The sequence below is a fragment of the Rana temporaria genome, chromosome 9 (assembly GCF_905171775.1).
Source record: "Rana temporaria chromosome 9, aRanTem1.1, whole genome shotgun sequence".
NCBI lineage: Eukaryota > Metazoa > Chordata > Amphibia > Anura > Ranidae > Rana > Rana temporaria.
The window spans coordinates 24543058-24556876 of NC_053497.1; positions in this window are offsets into that span (position 1 = coordinate 24543058).

Sequence of the window (13819 nt, forward strand, 5' to 3'; positions counted from 1 at the left end):
AAAGTCCAATTAGACATCTCCGCGGCTGCCGGGAACCTTCCGACCGGAACACAACATCTGAATCTGGAAGAAACGAAAGGACAAGGCCAACACGGACCAACTTCATCCGGACCAACTTCATCCCAACGGGGACTATAGGAAAACCAAAACCATTCGGAGCCGACCGGTCAGTCGTCTTCAGGAACATGGACCAACGGATTCAGTCAACGGCATCCCCACTCCGGATCTGGAACGTAGTAGGAGCCTCCATCTGCGGTGAACTAAACCCATGGATCGAAACGGAACAGCAATCCCGACGGGGTTAGTGAAAACGAACTCCCGGGGCGTACCAGCCTCCGACTTGCAGGGTGTGTGGTTCAACAGTCTAGAACGAGAGAGAGACAACCTCGTGACAGGGTTGGGTCGGGAGGGAAGCTAGGAAAATCTCGAATTATACCTCAGACAGGAGGCTCATATCTTATGCAAGTTCAAAGCTATAACAATGCATATATAGATGACAACAAATGAAACAACTACAAAATTGATATAGATATGTGTTCCTCCGATCCAAGCAGAATTGGCGGAAAGCAATCGTGGTTACCAGTCCGCCGCTAGCCGTAAATCCTATAGGGAGCCGCCCGGGGTGATGACCTAGGAGCCACCGCTCCACTGGAGGGGTGGGCGCCCAACGGGGTTACGTAAGACCCTGCCATTTCCATGATTGATCGTACCCCTCTGGCTAGCGTAGCTGAGGAAACCGGAAACTGAGGTTTAGCGTAGGAATGAGGAGTAGGAAGAGATGCGAAGATCGCAGTGGGACCGTGAAGGACTAAGAAATCCGTAGACAACGGGGTACGATGTGCGGGGAAGAACGGGTAGAAAAAAACGATGAAGTCCCGCCGCTGTCCTACGCACGACGGAAAAACCCCGACTCTCCGAGGCGGGATCCGACGCCTGGAATGGCCAACGTCGTGACACCCGATATGCGTCTGACGGAATCAGACACGAGGGGGCAGTAGCTCAAACGACAATAACCTCCGACAGAGTGAGATTGTCCCCCCAGTCCTGGCGCGTGGTCAGGACCACTGATCACCTCCCAAGAGCGTTGATACCCTGGGCGTGATGGGCGTTGAAACTTAACGCTTACTAAGTCGGTACACCATGGGTGTTATCCCACCGGTAGTAAGTCTACAAGGGAGCGGTAGTCCGAGTTCGCAGCGCGGAAGGCGCAGGGGAGCTATAGGACCTCCCGGACTCAAACAAGTCCACCAGGTAGTTGGTCATCTCAGACGAACGCCTTCATGAGGTTAACTTGTCGTTGATCACCAACTAACCCAGAGTCCTCCGGATGATCGAAATGTATATCTAGTCCCAAGGCCTAGATCAAGGCAAGTGGAACCCCCATTATAAAAGAAAAGGTCGCTGTCCGTGACCGACACCCCGAAAACCCAACCATGCGAAGAGAAGTAGGACGTGCGTCGTGAATAGAGGGTGCAGATCCCCGTACAGACTGGGGAGAGAAAGGATCCCATAAGGGAGCAAGGGCCAGGAACACTGACCGGTGCAGTCGTCAGTCGATGGAATTGGGCGGGTAACGAGAATTCCAATCTAACACCATAGCGGAAGTGCCTGGGGTACATTTTGCAGCTGGAACGATGTCGCGTTCCAGGCAGAAATGTCAGAGATCTTGCTAGATCCGTTAGGATTTGGGGTCAAGGACCCCCCAAGCGAAGGTCGTACTGGACCGCGGATACGGTGTCCATACGCAAGAACACACCGTAGGTGGACGTGTGTGGCATTAGAGTCCTGATGGCAAGACGGTCGTCAGGATTTCCACGTGTGAACGTGCAGCAGAGACTCCGCTGAGGGCCACGCCCCTCCTGTGGACGAGGGACCGCATCGAGTACCCCAACCGAGGTGGTTGGCAACCTATTCCAAGATGAATCCGTCGTGGAGTTGCAGGTGGACCTGCCGTGCCGTCTGTCGACCTGACGTAGCCACCACCATAGTTCAATTATGGCTTCCGTGTCCAGAGTGACGACGTCTGCACAGTGAAGCCCCTGGCAAAGACGTAGGGACTGAGACTCTGAAGGTCTCGATAGTAAAAAGAAGCTGGACAAATGGCCTGGATTAACGCCGGAAAACAGGCCGACCAGGCGAGTCAGTCCGCGTAAGGATACCCGTCATTAGCCCAGCACGATACTGACCTCGTGCAGATGGCGGCCAAGTGGTCATGGGTAGCCGAAGGATCACTAGGTTGGTGTCCACCAAGAACCCTAAAACTCTACCTCCTGAGATGGGGAGAGGATAGATTCCCCGTGATCTATGGGGAACTGTCCCGGAGGCGTGTTCGTTCGCCAGGCGAGGGGTACGAGCCATTAAGAGTAGGTCGTCCAAGTAGATAATCAACCTCACCCTTTGTGTCGCAGAATGTCGTCACTGTATACAGTATTTACGAGAGATTTCTCAAGTTACTACCGGGCGATAACCGCCCTCCTTTCCTGACCAGGAAGACGTTGTTGGGGAAACCCGGGGAGAGCGGGTCCGTCTCCACTATCGTTTGGGTGAACCAGAGGCCCTGCAATTTGTTGTCTATTAGGGCGGTGTTCAGGTCTGAAGACCGAGGAAAGAGGGACTAGGTCCATCTCCGGTCCTATAATCCTGATAGACCGGCACTGTACCGTGTTAGACTTTGATGACGTTTGGGCTCATCCGGGATGGAATAGAGCCCTACCGTCTTGGAATATCTTAATCAGCGTGATCCTGACTAGCCTGCCCTCGGTGGTCGGACCGGGGTCTGATTCGGCTAGGTGAGACAGCTGGGGAACAAGCCACGTTAAGATTCGAGCGGCGGTGTCCAGTCGGACCCGTAGTGTCCACGCATCCCAGGAGGCGACCGCCCGTTGGGCCCAGCCCCGATTTGGGACAGGTCAGTCGGCTGTTCAGCGGCGTGGCCTGCTCACTAAGGTGTGGGATGATGGTGATAGGTCCCAAAGATCCAAGGCCCTGGTCTGTATGATCCGAAGGACCTCTCTATTCCCAGCTTGGGGGATTTCCCGTGTATGGTGGGATACCCCCAGGGTATGGGGTTCACCTCGGGAGTGTGCACAGCCATAAATGGTAAAGGAAGGGGGTTACACCCTGAAAATGATTCGGTGAGTTTTTCGACCGATCTCCGGGTCCATTATGTGATATATTGGATCACCTCGGGCGGAGGTGCCCAGTCATCGGAGTGTGGATGGCATATCGCCCCCGGATCTATAATGGCTCTCTACGAGAATCCATAGAGTGTCACCCTGGGAACAGGGTTGGCGTCGTCATAGAGCGCCATGTGCCCACTGCCCTAACACTCATCATCATTCTCATCATCTACAACCTCAGACTCAAGGTGTTAGCCGCCTCAGACTCCGCGGACAACTCTGGAAGAGTCCACGAATGGGTCTGGCTTAGTCCGTCTAACGGATCGCTGCCTCTGCATGTGCATCTCCCCGAGGCTCGGGGGTCGGTCGGAGTCTGGGAGGGCAGTGGGTCGGCAGTCCGGGTAGGGTACTGCCTGGGACATATTATTTACTTCCCCTGTCGGGGAGTCAAGGGCCACAGAAACGTGGCAGCGTTTTGGAACGCCCAGCCCTTCTCAGGGGCGGTAGACCGTTGCCGGATGGTCCGGGCATATGGTGTGCAGGCGGGGGTAACCGACGCCATGGTCGTAAAGATTGGTCTACCGATCAGTTTTGGCAACTGTGTAACACTGTTGAGATTTGGCCTCCTAGGACTGTGTCCACCCTATCCGGGGTACCGGCATGAACAATGCCATGATATTCATTAAATTGTAGAATCTTTGTACAATTCAATACAATTTTTTTTTATACATATTTGTATAATTTATTTATATATGAATATATAATTCGTATAATCCATCTATAATTTATTATTTGTAAAATTGAATAATGGATTTATTTATATATTATAAGTAATAATATATATTAATAATAATATCATTAATAATAAATGTATTTATTCATTCAATCCTTAGATAGTTATTTAATACATTATTTATTAGGAGTATGTTGTAGGGAATAAATTCCCCGGAGATAAACATGCTATAATTTCTTTATTTAATTTATTTATTTATTTATTTATTTGGTTAAATAAGGTATATGTTCTAGGGAATAAATTCCCCAGAAATATAATTTGAGTATATATTGAATTATATATTGTAGATTCGGTTATTTAAATTATTTAATTTAATTTATTTATTTATTTATTAGATATTGATTCATTGGAATGAAATATATATATTTATATATATATATATATATATATATATATATATATATATATATATATATATATATATATATATATATATATATATATATATATATATCTGAAAAGATGTACTGCCATCTAGTGGTTGAAAGCATGGTGAAACAGCAGCAGGTTCCTGGCTACGACACCGCTGGGAAGGACATCCTGCGGTGTGAGGGGAGCCTGACGAGATTCTAACTCCAGAGGCGAAGTCTCGCGAGACTACGGCCTCTGGAGTTCTTATTGGCCCGAGGTTGTGAGGGACGGAACGGTCGATGAGAACCGTTTTCCCCCGTCTCGCTCGGAGACCTGGGGGGGGGGGGCCGAGGCATCTCTCGATACCGAGAGAGGCACCGAAAGAGAGGAGGAGAGGAGCGGCCGCGGCGGAGACCCCGCCCCCCACCTGAGCGCGCGAAGGGGAGCGTGGGGAGGGGGGGGTACAGTTGCCCAGGCATGGCGCCCGCCGAGGGAGCAAATGAAAAACAGCGCGGATCCCGCACGGACGCCGCAGTGCTCCGGCGTCAAAGAAAGGGAAAAAAACCCGAGCAAAGAATTGGAAACAAACGTGGCCTCTCAAACATATCTGCCTGACACCGCTCCGGTGTCAGGCAGACAGAAATAAAGCGCAGAAACGGGGGATAGCAGGGAGAACCCCCAGTATTCCACATCTTCCAAAAACTACAGAACAATCAATTCCGACAAAATACCTGACACCGGGGCATTCGGTATCCGGGAGGAATTCCAGGGAAACTCCCCATGTTCCACAATACCTCAAACATATCAGTCAAGACTGAACAAAATCACCGGACACCGGGGCACTCGGTATCAGAGACCATATATACAATCAAACAATAAAGGTACATGAAACACCTATCTTATAAATAATAAAGATACAAGAAGTACCTATCCTGTAAATAATAAAGGTACATGAAATACCTATCTTGTAAATAAAAAAGGTACATGAAATACTTATCTTGTGTGCTCTGCCATGAGCAGAAAGAAAGAGGAATAGGTTACCTCAGACAGTCCCTTATATAGATTACGGTCTGGGAGGGGCTACGCTGGCCCAGGGACTGCTGGGAAGGGTAGTTCTTTGAATTTTTTCTTTTAAGTTACAATAAATGTTTACTGTATTTCTGCTATGGGCATTATTAAAGAAAGATAATGCATAAGATATGAGCCTCCTGTCTGAGGTATAATTCTCAGTTGTATTCTTTGCCAGATACCTTCAAGGAGTGCAGAGCCCACATTTATCTCTGTGGGTGTTAAAAATAAATCTTCATAGTTTAATAAGGACCGGCACTTAAAGAGGAGCTCCAATTTTTTTTTTTTACACCTGTAAGGCAAAAGCCATAATGAGCTAGTATGCACCGCATATTAGCTCATTATGAAATACTTAACTTAAAACGAGGTGTAGAGAACTTACCTGGTCCACGCCGAGCTAGATGTCATCTTGCCTCGGCGTGTCTTCCGGGTATCGCCGCTCCAGCGCTGTGATTGGCTGGAGCGGCGATGTCGTCGCGGCTGCTGGCCCTTTAAACATTGATTCTGCTTTTTTCATAGGAGTTATATGGTCTTTAACATTATAGACATATCACTGGTCTCTTTTTTATACATCAGAAGCAGTACCACCGGCAACCACTGGGTGGCGCATGGATACACACTACAGTTGTACAGATCTGCAAGAGAAGCCCAGGCATCCATCCAGCGGCGCAGGCTGCTGATGTCGGTTCTGATATTGGCGCCATTTGCGTTCCACGCTGGTTACGTGGAACCGGGCGTGAAACAGAAGAACCGCAGGTCATCCCGCGGGGAGATCGCGGGCGGGGAGAATCAAGATCACGATTCTCTCCGCGATTAATCGTGCAGCTCTAGTTGACAGAACTTGTCAGAAGTTATCATGCTGATAACAGAAGAATGGAGCAGGAGAAAGCAACTGGACTTAGTGCTTTAGAGAGCGATAAGAAAACACTGAAGATACTTGTGCCCAGCTCAAATTTCATGAATCGAGTTTACATCCACTTTAAGTGGAAGCAAGTTGTTTGCCCGACATTGGATTGAGAGTCGTTTTGTAATAATCATAGTTCTATTTTTTCTCTACACAGAAAAACAAAACATTCCATCCACTGGATCTCGGCACAACGGAACAGTTTCAGTCCCATTCCTGATGTGGAGATATTTTGAAGACCTAATTCATCCTGCCTTAACCTACGATCGCATACTTTTCTAAAGTTAAACATGCTAAATATACATCACTGCCATGACATCAGAGGATCTGTCATAATTGCAAACGTTCGTCCTTGTGATTGGAGGGGCCCAAGTCTTACCACTGCTCTGCAAATAACAGTATAACCTCTGACCTGTCGTACGGACGCTCACAGTATTTTCTTCCAACAGTTCCAATACAATGACTCTCACAAGTAACCATTGTATCTTATGGTTGTTTTTTTATTTCTAGACCTTACCAGATGCTGGTATTCATCAGTAATTGTAGCTTTCTCTATCTGTAAAAAAAAGTGAGTGTTTTTTTTTGTATTATTACTCCGAGAAGTCACGAGCCAGTAGAGGATTTTCATTGTTGCTAAAAAAAAAACATAAAAGCAAAAGGCTACCTCCATTATAGCGCAGGCACCACCCGGCTGGTTCAGTAAAGCCCCGGGTTTACTTTTAAAGAGGAAGTAAACTGCTTGTGTTTTTATTTTTTTACTTTTTTCTTACCTGTAAAGTAAAGGCATAATGTGCTAGTATGCATCGCATACTAGCACATTATGTGAAACTTGCCTGCAAACGAAGCCTCCGTTGTCACCGCTGGAGACCGCATCCGTCTTCACCCGTCTTCCTTCCAGGTCCGGGGACTCCGGTGCTGCGTGACGTCACTCCTGCACACGCACGCCGGTCACGGCAAAGGGCTCTCACGGGTGGATATACAGTCATATGACATCACCGGCTGCATATACAGGAAATATCTCCTAAATGGCGCACGTTTAGCAGATATTTACAGTACCTATCGGTAAGCCTATTTCTAGGCTTACCTATAGGTACAAACAATCTATGGAAGTTTACTTCCACTTTAAAACCAGATGCTGCTGCATTACACCAAAAGCTACCAGATCTCCTGTTCTCCTCCTTTCTATTGGCTACTGTCTACTGCAGCCCCTCTCAACCCTTTTCAACACAGAGGAACCCTTAAAATTACTTTCTAGTCTCGGAGAACCCCTGCTATACAGTGGAACCTCGGATTACGAGCATAATCTGTTCCAGGAGAATGCTTGTAATGCAAAGCACTCGCATATCAAAGTGAGTTTCCCCATTGAAGTCAATGAAAACGAAAATAATTTGTTCTGCATTGACTTCAATGGCATGCAATACCGCATGCGGCCAGAGGTGGGGGCGCTGGAGAGCCTTGGGAAAGGACGAGGGCACCTTGGCAAACCTCGGAAAGATTCCGTTCCCGAGGTCAGCCGAACTGTCCTCAGGCCTCTCCGTGCATTTTTGAAACGGCGCTGATCGGCTCTGGCGCCCCCCCACCTCAGGCTAAACGCGGTACTGCACACCGCTTTGACCTGAATCCTGCTTGTTTTGCGAGACAACACTCACAAACCAAGTTAGGATTTTTTTGACTACAGCGCTCGTATTGTGAAACGCTCATTAACCGCGTTACTCGCAATCCGAGGTTCCACTGTATCTACAACTCATGATACATTCGTGTGATGGTCATTGGCAAGAATTCTCATTACACTTGTGGTCAGTGGGAAGATCTACCTCCCTTACAGCTAAAAAGATCGATGGAGTCAGTGGGAACTTATCTGAGAGGTAGAAATTGTAACCTCTGGAGGAACCCTGATTGGGAAAGCCCTGGTCTACTGCCCCAAGTAGGGAGAAATGGAGTAAAGGAAAATGTGCTTTACACAGCAACCAGGAAAAAATCTGCCCTTTTCCTTGTTCTGCAGCACCCAATTTCCAAAAAGGATCTAGAACTGCATGCATGGGTAGCAGGAGGTCCCTGCACTATTGCTGGAGCAGCACTTTGCTGAAAAAATAAATAAAAAATCTACTCTTGCACTTTAAATGCCCACACTGAAAGGGCTTGGTGCTCATTATGTCTAGAGACACAGGAACAGGTAGGATTTCTTACCCTAGCCCAGTGATTGCGAACCTTGGCACCCCAGATGTTTTGGAACTACATTTCCCATGATGCTCGTGCACTCTGCGGTGTAGTTGAGCCTCGTGGGAAATGTAGTTCCAAAACATCTGTGGTGCCAAGGTTTGCCATCACTAGTCTATCCCCATCTCTGTGCTGACTCCAGCACTGCCGCCTTCACCCCGGCACGCCGCTCTGTAGGTGGTCGCCAGGCTTCATCACATATCATGCAGGGCTATTACCTCTGTATTGTATGGGGTGAGAGCGAGCATGCAACTGTATCTGGGAGTGCCTTGGCAGAGGAGGCTGCAGGGGGACACCCTTAGATTGGGGGCCCCACTGCACATGTGTATTTTTTTTTCTTTAACCAATACTAGGAGTTAAGCTTAAAGCGGAGGTTCACCCAAAAAACAAGTATATAACATTACATTCAGTATACCTCAAACATGTACAGTATGCCGTTTTTTTTGGGGGGGGGGGGGTGTACATACGGTATTATCAGTATTTTCCTCCCGGCTTCCGGGTACTCACTCCTGCGGGAGTGGGCGTTCCTGTGCAGTGCCGCAATGTCATCTGGGACTTTGCCCATATGATTGACGTGCCTGAGAAAAACTCCCCCCGGCGGATAAGGCGCGTCATGACTTTCCGAAAGTAGCCGAACTGCGAGTCGGCTCTATACGGCGCCTGCGCACCAACTAGGAGCCGTGTAGCGCTGACTGCGCAGGCGCCCGTATAGACCCGACTCACAGTTCTTAGGCACGTCAATCATATGGGCGAAGTCCCAGATGACATTGGGGCACTGCACAGGAACGCCCACTCCCGCGGGAGAGAGTACCCGGAAGGCAGGAGGAAAATACAGATAATACCGTATGTACACCCCCCCCCCCCCCAAAAAAAAAAAAACTGCATACTGTACATGTTTGTGGTATACTGAATGTAATGTTATATACTTGATTTTTGGGCAAACCTCCGCTTTAACCATTTTAATGTTCTACTGTATATATGTATTACAAAAAGTTGTTTTTAACTTGGAGCCCTATTCGTTAAACTTGATGAAATAGAAGTATGAATGAATATACTTCAAAAGTGCCTTAAATAGTTATTAACTAAATTATTTTTAAATGATCGCCATCCATGTTCTAGACCTGATCATGTTTTGTCTCCAGGCTGAAGATGATTCTCTGTCACTTACCTTTTATGTGTTATGAAGATGTTGTAAATGTTCATAGACAAGTGTATGTATGTTGATTGTTACTCCTACATAGTGTTCTATATGTACAATATGTTAAAGTGGAACTACGGGCAAAGTAAAAGGTGACATATTTTATACAGTCTTGTCAGTAGCATTTACACAACAGTATTTCTTTTTCAGAGTCCTCTTTGTAACATACAGTAGATCCATTACCATTTGATTCTGGGTGTTGCTAGGTCAGCAGGGGTGTTGCTAGGTCTGCAAAAGATGTGGGGCTAGAGCCCACAGCAGCGGTCACCAAGCGTTTTTGCAGATTCGGGGCTATAGCCCCAATAGCCACCCCCTAGAGACGCCTCTGTCTGTCAGTAAACTCATTTGCAGTCCAGCAAAAGTGATGGTAATGACTGGGGGAAACCAATTGCACAATGGCCAACTTTTATTCATATGACTTCCAAAATAAAAAATGGTTTCTGTAACTGCTTAAAGAGAAACTGCAGTCTGCTCACATAATTTTGTAATAAAAAATCTTTGTCATTCTGAAGCTTCCCTCCAACCACTTTGCATATTATTTTATATACACTGTGATTCTGTACTTGCCAAATATGCTGCAGAAATCTCCCTCCTCTGATTCTGGCTGCATCTATTTTAACTGTGGGCAACTGAAGCTGCTGCCTGTTCACTTCCTGGATTTACACAGACACATCTCCAGCTCTGCAGCTTTCATTGGCCCTCTTATGGCTCCCCCCTCCTTTTCTGGAAAACTCTCACAAGAGAGAGAGAGAGAGCTGTGCATGATGTCATAAGCCTAGGATAATGACCAGACAGGAAACAGGAAGTGGGCTGTATAAGGCAGTGTTTCTCAACTCCAGTCCTCATGGCGCCCCACCAGGTCATGTTTTCAGGCTTTCCATTATTTTGCACAGTGATCAGGCTGACTATACTGAAGTTGATTGTTGGTTGGACAGTACAACCAGCCTGCCCATGGACGTATCAAAATGTGTCTAGTTCCTGATGAATCAACCAAATTTTGATCCGTCTATGGCCAGCTTTAGTGTCAATGCTACCGACAGATGGCATCGCATGTCATTTTTTATTTTGTTCTCAGTTTTTCTTTAAGGAATAAAGTTATTGGTGCTTTTTAAAGGGTAAAGGACCCCTCCTGTACTTGAGACAGGACAAGTGGTACCCCTCCTCCTCCTTCTTTCTACCTTACATTACAGCATGTCAAAATGTTAGTAACATTCTCTGGATTATCAGAGTAGTGCTCATTATGCAGAATGTTAATGAAGGTAAGGGAGTGGGGACTCCACCACCATTCTCAGCTGGAGACGGTTCCTAAAAATGTTTTAAATCAGGGGTCTCCAAACTTTTTACTTCGAGGGCCACATTCTATATTTTACACATATTCGCGGGCCGGAAACATAATTTATAAATAAATCCACAGAAGAAGAATAGAATAGAATTTGACTTACTGCTGACAGCAGGATTGGATGGTGCTCCTATATTCTTTGCTGGCACCTAAACGCTGGAGCATCATGCAGCGGGGCTAAACTTCCAGCGTGCATGAGGCTTTACATCCGTGTCACCATCATCTGTGTCCCCATCAGTCTTCCCATTCATCTGTGTCCCCATTTATCTGTGTCCCCATCATCTGTGTCCCCATCAGTCTCCCCATCCATCAGTCTCCCCATCCATCAGTCTCCCCATCCATCTGTGTCCCCATCCATCTGTGTCCCCATCCACCTGTGTCCCCATCAGTCTCCCCATTCATCTGTGTCCCCATCAGTGTCCCCATCCATCTGTGTCCCCATTCATCTGTGTCCCCATCAGTGTCCCCATCCACCTGTGTCCCCATCCACCTGTGTCCCCATCCACCTGTGTCCCCATCATCTGTGTCCCCATCAGTCTCCCCATCCATCTGTGTCACCATCATCTGTGTCCCCATCCATCTGTGTCCCCATCCACCTGTGTCCCCATCATCTGTGTCACCATCATCTGTGTCACCATCATCTGTGTCCCCATCAGTCTCCCCATCCATCTGTGTCCCCATCAGTCTCCCCATTCATCTGTGTCCCCATCAGTGTCCCCATTCATCTGTGTCCCCATCAGTGTCCCCATCCACCTGTGTCCCAATCCACCTGTGTCCCCATCATCTGTGTCCCCATCATCTGTGTCCCCATCAGTCTCCCCATCCATCTGTGTCACCATCATCTGTGTCCCCATCAGTCTCCCCATTCATCTGTGTCCCTATCAGTCTCCCCATTCATCTGTGTCCCTATCAGTCTCCCCATCCATCTGTGTCACCATCATCTGTGTCCCCATCAGTCTTCCTATTCATCTGTGTCCCCATTCATCTGTGTCCCCATCAGTCTTCCCATTCATCTGTGTCCCCATTCATCTGTGTCCCCATCAGTCTTCCCATTCATTTGTGTCCCCATTCATCTGTGTCCCCATCAGTCTCCCCATCCATCTGTCTCCCCATCCATCTGTGTCCCCATCAGTCTCCCCATTCATCTGTGTCCCCATCAGTCTCCCCATCCATCTGTGTCCCCATCCATCTGTGTCCCCATTCATCTGTGTCCCCATCAGTTTCCCCATCCACCTGCGTCCCCATTCATCTGTGTCCCCATCATCTGTGTCCCCATTCATCTGTGTCCCCATTCATCTGTGACCCCATTCATCTGTGTCCCCATTTATCTGTGTCCCCATCCATCTGTGTCCCCATCCATCTGTGTCCCCATTCATCTGTGTCCCCATCCATCTGTGTCCCCATCAGTCTTCCCATTCATCTGTGTCCCCATTCATCTGTGTCCCCATCAGTCTCCGCATTCATCTGTGTCCCCATCAGTCTCCCCATTCATCTGTGTCCCCATCAGTCTCCCCATTCATCTGTGTCCCCATCAGTCTCCCCATTCATCTGTGTCCCCATCAGTCTCCCCATTCATCTGTGTCCCCATTCTTCTGTGTCCCCATCACTCATTAGGCTATCCCCACAAATTGGTGTCCCCATTAGAGCCCCCCCCATCATTTATCCGAGTCTCCCTGCACATTTGTGTCCCCATCACAGCCCACCCCCGCCTGCATATTTGTGTCACCATTAGAGCCATCAGCCCCCCTCCTCACATGTTTGTGTCCCCATAAGAGCCACCAGCACCCCCACATTTGTGTCCCCATCAAACCCCACAGATATTTGTGTCCCCATCAAAATCATCAGCCCCCCACATTTGTGTCCCCATCAGACCCCACAGATATTCATCACCCCCCCCCCCCCCCATATATATATATTTATGTCCCATCAGTCATCAGCCCCCCCCCCCCCCCACATGTATGTCCCCATCAGAGTCATAAGCGCCCCAAAATGTGTGTCCCTATCAGTCTACAACCCCCCCTCCACGTGTGTCCCCAGCAGAGTCATCAGCCCCCCAAAATTTGTGTCCAAATCGGTCTGAAGACCCCCTCCACGTGTGTCCCCATCAGAGTCATCAGCCCCCAGATGTTTGTGCCCCATCAGCGCCATTCAACCCACCCCCACTCAAGTGTATCAGCCCCCCTCCTTGCATGTGTCCAGCGCGTCTCCACTCTCCATCACTGGCTGTGCAGACCTGCTGCATCTCCCGACTCCCGCCCCGCTGGTATTGCACACTCGTTACTGGTTAACAGCGAGGCGGGAGGCGGGAGCAGGGAGGCGGCAACGGGTCTGCCCTAAACACCTTATTGGCTGCTGGGATGCCGTGGTCCCAGCAGCCAACACACACAGTGAGATGCCGGGAGGGATTGCGGGACCTGCGCTGCATATTGCCTGGGGCGAATATGCAGCGCAGATTCCACAACTAACAGGTGGACTAAGGAGTCACGCTGCGGGCCGGAAGAAATGGCCTGGCGGGCCGGATGTGGCCCGCGGGCCGTAGTTTGGAGACCCCTGTTTTAAATGAAAGTATAATGTCTTAATGCAGATTACAGATTATAAACTCAATCCACAAAGCTTTACACAAGCCTAAGGCACTCCATTATCAACATGACTGTAAAATTCTAATCTAAGGCCTCATGCACACTTGTTTATTGTAAATGCTCCTAAATCGGCATGAAAAATGCACCTAAGCTGTGTTTCTTCTAACACGTTTAGGGCTCTTTCACACGTCCTTTCAGTTTTTGTGTCCGCTCCGTCGGCTCAGCGGGGATCCCCGCTGAGCTGTCGGCGG